General features: G+C 44.7%; 1 pseudogene; it reads right to left on the bottom strand.

Annotated features, from left to right (window-relative positions):
- Window positions 1–2,178: 2,178 nt before the first annotated feature.
- Window positions 2,179–3,996, bottom strand: LOC109547315 (hypoxanthine-guanine phosphoribosyltransferase pseudogene; annotated as a pseudogene).
- Between the last annotated feature and the right edge of the window lie 2,952 nt (window positions 3,997–6,948).

Below are 6,948 nucleotides of genomic sequence, written 5' to 3'. Positions count from 1 at the left end.
TTGGTTGGCACCTAACAATTCTTAGAGTCAGGAAGTCCATTCCTATGTCTTACTTAAAATATTCCCACCACGACAGAAATATATTGTATTTTAAACAGTTCTCTGTAGAGAGGGGAAAGAACTGGTATGTAGATGGATAAATAGATAGCCTTAATTAAATCACCACTATAGTGTTTTTACCTTTACAATTGATCATCACAGCTCTTTTCATTTTTCTCCTATGGTCCTCTTTTCCGACTTTCTAGTGGGTCTGTAGGAATGACCTGTTGAGTATCCTGCTGATATCAGAAGAACTGTTAAAATGCTGATTGTGATTATCTTTGCTGCTGTTGTAGGCCTGGATGATTTTCCTGGGAAGGCCTGGAGGGAGGCTGTAACCATCTCCTGGCTTTATTGTGGGGCCTCTTCAGCTTCTCCACAAGTCCCTTATTCTGGAGAAAATGGTTGTGGCCAGACCAATTCTACTTCCCTATCTGTCCTAAAATTTGGTGTTCTGAGTCTTCCCTTCCCAGCTAACACTTTCTAAAAGTACTGGCTGACATGAAAAGAAATGACATTGAGTTATTTGTAGTGAGGTGGTTGGACCTAGAGTCTGTCATACAGAGTGAACTAAGTCAGAAAGAGAAAAACAAATACCATATGCTAACACATATATATGGAATCTAAAAAAAAAAAAATGGCTCTGAAGAACCTAGGGGCAGGACAGGAATAAAGATGCAGACGTAGAGAATGGACTTGAGGACATGGGGAGGGGGAAGGGTAAGCTGGGACAAAGTGAGAGTGGCAAGGACATATATACACTACCAAATGTAAGATAGCTAGTGGGAAGCAGCCACATAGCACAGGGAGATCAGCTCGGTGCTTTGTGACCACCTAGACGGGTGGGATAGGGAGGGTGGGAGGGAGATGCAAGAGGGAGGGGATATGGGGATATATGTATATGTATAGCTGATTCACTTTGCTATACAGCAGCAACGAACACACCATTGTAAAGCAATGATACTACAATAAAGATGTTAAAAAATAAAATAAAAGTACTGGCTGAAGCCCATTCCACAGGAAAGAGGTCCCCAGAAGGGGCAAGCAGTGAGGGATCCAGACTCAACCAACATTCTGATTCCTCCAGTGGAATGTAAGCCCCATGAAGACAGGGGCCACGTCTACCTGCTTACCGGTGTCCCCAGTGCCTAGCCTGCTGCCTGGCACATAGCAAGTGCCTACTGTATTTATAGAATGAATACATGAATGAATGCACACTGTGTGCCGAACACTCTCATGTCAGCAGTGGGCAAGGCCTCAACCACAGACCTTCTGGCTTTTGTAGTCAAATGCACCCCACTGCTTCCCATCCAAGATGCCTCCCTTCAAACAAGCCACTTTGCTTTACCTTTGCTATTCCCTAGCCCAAGCTCAGCTTTTCAGTAATAAGCCTGGACCCCAGCGGCTGCCATGATCAAGAGCTCCTCTCCCCACAGCTAATTAACCCATATGTGTTACTGTCTCTTCAATGTTTGCCTTGACGCAGAATCTTCCCCTTCTGATCTTAGGATCTGCAGCCACTTTGGGGGAGATTCTGTGTCTATCCCAGAGGTTTCTCTCTTTTTTTCTTTTTTTTTCTTTTAAAGAGACAGCCTTTATTTTAAGGATTTTTACACTGAAAACTTCAAAAAGTGGTAGGTTTTGGGAACTTATTGACCTGTATTTAAAAGGAACCGTTGACAAAGATTCGCCAGAAATAATCTGAACAAGTGGGAAAATAGTTAATACTGCTGAAACCGACTAAAATAACTCCAGGATAGATGGTTTATCTGACATAACGTTACCTCTAAATACTGTCACTGATATGAAACTGACTGCTTCTTACTTTTCTAAATACACAGTGGTATAATTAACAATATTCAATCACTTCTGTTCTTTCCTGAATATATAAAAATTCAAATACCAATTAAAAAACTAATATATTCTTTTCTTTAAATGTTTCTTATAGATACAATTTCAATATTTTCATTCAGTGGTGGTGTGGTTTAAGAGACTTTTCATTCACAAATCAAACAACAATCCGCCCAAAGGGAACTGACAGTCTGTAGGCTCATAGTACAGATAAAGAGTTCGGGAATGCAGCAGCTGACATTTCTAAAATACAAAACGGATGAAATTCTTAGAAGATACTTGCAATAAGCTCTACTAAGCAGCTGGCCACAGGACTAGAACATCTGACAATTTTCCTGGTGATTTCAACGGGACTCCAGATGTTTCCAAATTCAACTTGAACTCTTATCTTAGGCTTTGTATGTTGCTTTTCCAGTTTCGCTAATGACACAAACACGATTCAAATCCCTGAAGTATTTATTATAGTCAAGGGCATATCCTACAACAAACTTGTCTGGAATTTCAAATCCAACAAAGTCTGGTCTATATCCAACACTTTGAGGGGTCCTTTTCACCAGCACACTTGCAACCTTGACCATCTTTGGATCACGCTGCGTGGCCAAGGAAAGCAAGGTTTGCGTTGTTTTGCCAGTGTCAGTTATATCTTCAACAGTCAAGACATTCTTTCCAGTTAAAGTTGAGAGATCATCTCCACCAATTACTTTTATGTCACCTGTTGACTGGTCATGACAGTAGCTTTTCAGTCTGATAAAATCTACCGTCATAGGTATAGATCTATCACTATTTCTGTTCAGTGCTTTGATGCAATCCAGCAGGTCAGCAAAGAATTTATAGCTCTCCTTGAGCACACAAAGGGCCAGGATGTGACGGCCTCCCATCTCCTTCATCACATCTCGAGCTAGCCATTCGGTCCTGTCTATAATTAGTCCATGAGGAATAAATACCTTTTCCAAATCCTCAGCATAATGATTAGGTATACAAAATAAATCTAGGTCATAACCTGGTTCATCACCACTAATCACGATGCTGGGGCTGTGGTCGCCATAACGGAGCCGGCTGCGTGTGGGCTGAGGGCAGTTTCCAGTGGTTTCTCTTTGAGTAAACTATCGTTGAGATACAGTAAGTCCCCCACATGGGAACATTCAAGTTGTAAACTTTCAAAGATGCGAACATGCATTTGCATGTCCAATCAGGTAAGCTAGTTCACGTGTCTGGCATACATTGTCACGTGCGTGCATCCTCCACAAGGGGTTGTGCTTTTGTGCACTTTACTGTCATCTATGACAAGAAAAAAAGAGCTACTACCCAGACATCACTGGATCGTTTTTTCAAGAGGGTAGATAGAGTTGATCCAGCAAGGAACCAGAACCTGTGCCATCAGTGTCAGGCGTGAGTGAAATACAGCTTGCCCTCGGTCTCCTATTGCTGACGATCCTTCAGCTCTACCATCTCCCACCTCCTCTCCCTCCTGCAGTCAGTAACTCTTCTTGCCTGTTCACTCGATGCCAGCCCCTGTATGCCAGCTGTTGTACTGTACTACTGTACTTTTCAAGGTACTGTACTGTAAGATTAAAAATGTTTTCTTTATTTTTTGTGTGTGTTTGTTTTTTATGTATTATTTGTGTGAAAAGTATTATAAACCTGTTGTAGTACAGTACTATGTAGCCGATTGTGTTAGCTGGGTACCTAGGCTAACTTTGCTGGACTTACGAACAAATTGGACTTAGGAACACGTTCTCGGCATGGAACTCGTTCGTATGTGGGGTACTTACTGTATTAGAAACCCTGTCTGCCCCCAGAGCCACCACCTGCCAGTAGTGAGCTCCACGACCCAGTGGTGGTCTGGCAGCTCCTGGGGCATCCCTGGTCGGGGCGGAAGCCTGTCTAGTTTCAGGCTGCCCCAGGGTACCCACATCAAGCTGTAACCTGGCTCCAGACTGAGTTTCCCTTCAGTTTTTCCCTCCAGTCATCCCCACGGACTCCTGGACATCCCTGGATTAAGGGTCCCAGGGAATGGTGAGGACAGTGTCTTGTTTGGGTCGCCCTCCGCGCCTCCCCCACGATGCAGTGCCTCACTGTCCAGGATGTCTCCTCGCCCACAGCCATAACTACCAGCTCTGGGACTTCTGTTGCCTCTGCTTGCCCTGGCTGTGTTCTCTCTGGCAGAGCCAGCTGTGGAGCTAGCAAAGCCCTGAGTGAAAGACACGCTTGATCTTTTTGCAGTCCCTTCTCCTCCACTTATAGGTATACCTTTTACAAAACTTGAACTCTTGTGGGTGGGCCTTGGGACAGTGTCACATTTCAGAAGCACAGGACAATAGCCAAAATAGATTAAAAGGAATGTCTTTGCTCATCCCTCATGCAAGTCATTATGGAAGCTAGACAAAGATTGGAACTCATAAACATTTACTACATTTTCGTTTCCGTCTCCTTTGCTCAGAGGTGCTCTGAGAGGCTCTCCTCCTATCCCTGAAGAAAACTCCTCTACTCTCTGACTCCACCTCCATTCTCCTCCTCCCCCAGAACTGGGTTATATAGCTTGACTTAGCTTCTCTCCCAGCAACAAGGATCCTTCCTCTTTGGAAGTGGGGGAGAAGTCAGGAGTGTACAATTAAAGAATTCTTTTTATATGTTGGGAGAGAGGGAGTAGTGAGTACTTACACAGAAATCAGCTCTGGTCCATCACGTAGTTTTCAGAATAGGCATAGCCTCATGATTTTATTCTTAGTCACTAACCACTAGAAACACGTTCCTACTGATCTTATGATGTTTAAAGTGTCATGTTAACGATTACCATCCCAGCTTGGTAACTGAGCCAGCTGGCTGGTGAAAAGCAATAGCTCTGTGCTTAAGACTGGCTCAGGAACAGGATTCTGATGAGTTCTAGTTGGTCAGTTTTATCTGGTAGAGGTAGGGAAGGCTGCAACTGCATCATGGCTCTACCTTGTGTGGCAGAGCCTGTTCACCCATTCATTCATTCACTCATTCATTTATTCAACCAACCAAGATTTTTCTGTGCAGCCATTACTAGTCGAGCTCTGTGCTACATACAGAAGAGAGAGACGAATAAGTCTCAACCTTCACCTAAGGAGCACACCTCAAACTGGGGAGACAATCAGGCGACCTCATCAATCATAACACAGTTTGGTGGTGTAACGGCAGACAGAGAAGCAGGAACCAAAGGGTCACTGGGACAGAACAGCTAACTCTGACGTGGGATAGAGATGGATCAGTCTAAGAAGCCTTCTCAGAGGAGGTGATATTTGAGCTGGGTCAAAAGAAAAAGTAGAAGCACTTCAGATGAAGAATGAAGTACCAGCATTTCAGGAAGAAGGCACAGAACAGGCAATGCCACAGTTACATGAAAGGGGATCCTAAGTTTGGGCAAGAATGGAAAGCTTAGAATAGCTGGACACAGAGTAGTGGGAGGGATACTGGGAAGTGGGTGGGGGCAGAATGTGAAGGACCTTGGAAAGCTTTAAAAAAATATTGGAGGAAAATAGAAAAGATTAAAAATTACCTATACTCCCCATCCTTTATTAATGTTATAGAAAGTATGACACAATGGAAATTTCCTCTTTGCCCATCCAAAATCACCATACCAAGGAAACCTCTGCTAATAGTTTAATAAATGTCCTCCCTTTTTCCTAAATTTATGCAGGTATTTTTATGTATACAAATTTAAATCACATTTTAAAAGATCCTATACGTATTGACCTGCATTTTTCCCCCAGTTAGTAACATAGGAGATATGTTTACGGATCAATTTATATAGAACTATTTTGTTGTTTTTAATAGGCAATGAGGAACCAGTGAAGGACTCTAAGTTTGGGGGTGAGTGGGTCAGATCTGTTTTATGTGGAGGCTGGATGAGAGAGAAGAGGCCAGGAAGCCCACTCAGGAAGGGTAAGGATGAGAACCCCACTGAAAAGGGCACAAAGATGAGATGTAAGAGAGGTTTCTGAGGTAAAATAGGCAGGTTGCGGTGACCAGTGTCGGCTGGGTTGTGAGAAAGCCTTGGTGAAGTTTCATTTTGTTATACATAATAGAAGCTACTAGAAGTAGCTTCAGAAGAAACATTTTAAAAGGAGGATTCAAGGGCAAGAGCTACAACCAGGCCTGAGGGGGCTTGGAATCCAGAAATAGAAAACTATCATGGGTCGAGATCACTGTCTACTCTTTCTAGAGCGAGGGTTTCTCATTCCAGTTTCTCTCTGAAGGTCCACCTCATCATCCTTTGTGTCTGCTTCTCCGTGCACTTGTGCCTAGCTGCACTTAGGAGGGTCTGCAGAGCACGCTGTACTACAGACAGATCAGGGGTGTGTGTGTGTGTGTGTGTGCGCGCACGCCCGTGTGTGTGTGCTTTTAGAATTCCCTGGGCAATATCAACACAGAGCAAAGGTGAATAACCCATAGTAGTGGGACTTGTTCCGTGTCTCTGAGGCCCATTCCAAATTCCCAGGAAAGGTTGTGATTGGCCCAGCCAGGTCAGGTGTTTGCTTTGGTCCAATCAACTGTGTTCATGGTGGAGCACAGGTCAGAATAACCAGGTTAAGTCAGTCAGGGACAAGGAAGTGGAGGGGGAGGCAGGAGAGCCCATGACTTCCAGATTTTGTGGTTCCACACGACACAGGCAAATCAGATTTCACGTTTACCTCTCGCTCCTTCCCCTGGGGACAAAGCCTTTGCCTGAGTGGACAGAGTATTTTGTGTCACTGGCACGGGTGCCATTACGCCGTCTCTGCCTGAAAGGACAAAGGGAATAACTTAGTCCCTCGGCTTCCGCCGCTGGGGCTGCCGGGCCGCCCTCCTCCCAGGAGCAGCGCGGCCTGACTGCTCGGGGCTCAGGGCCGGCTGAGCAAGGCCTGGTGGCACAAAGTACGTCTCCCCGGAAGTAGAAGCGGAAGCAAACAGCTGTGAAATGATGCTTCATTGTAATCAGCTTCTTGCTTGTCATTAGGATGAATAACTGTAGGTAGACTGTGGCTTCATATTTCCCTCCGAGCCGGGAAAGAGCTGACCAGTGGGAGGCAAGCCTCTCGAGCTGGCAGCAGGCAG

This window comes from Tursiops truncatus, chromosome 1 (genome assembly GCF_011762595.2).
Source record: "Tursiops truncatus isolate mTurTru1 chromosome 1, mTurTru1.mat.Y, whole genome shotgun sequence".
In the NCBI taxonomy this organism is placed as follows: Eukaryota; Metazoa; Chordata; class Mammalia; order Artiodactyla; family Delphinidae; genus Tursiops; species Tursiops truncatus.
This window is presented reverse-complemented; position numbering and strand designations above follow the sequence as displayed.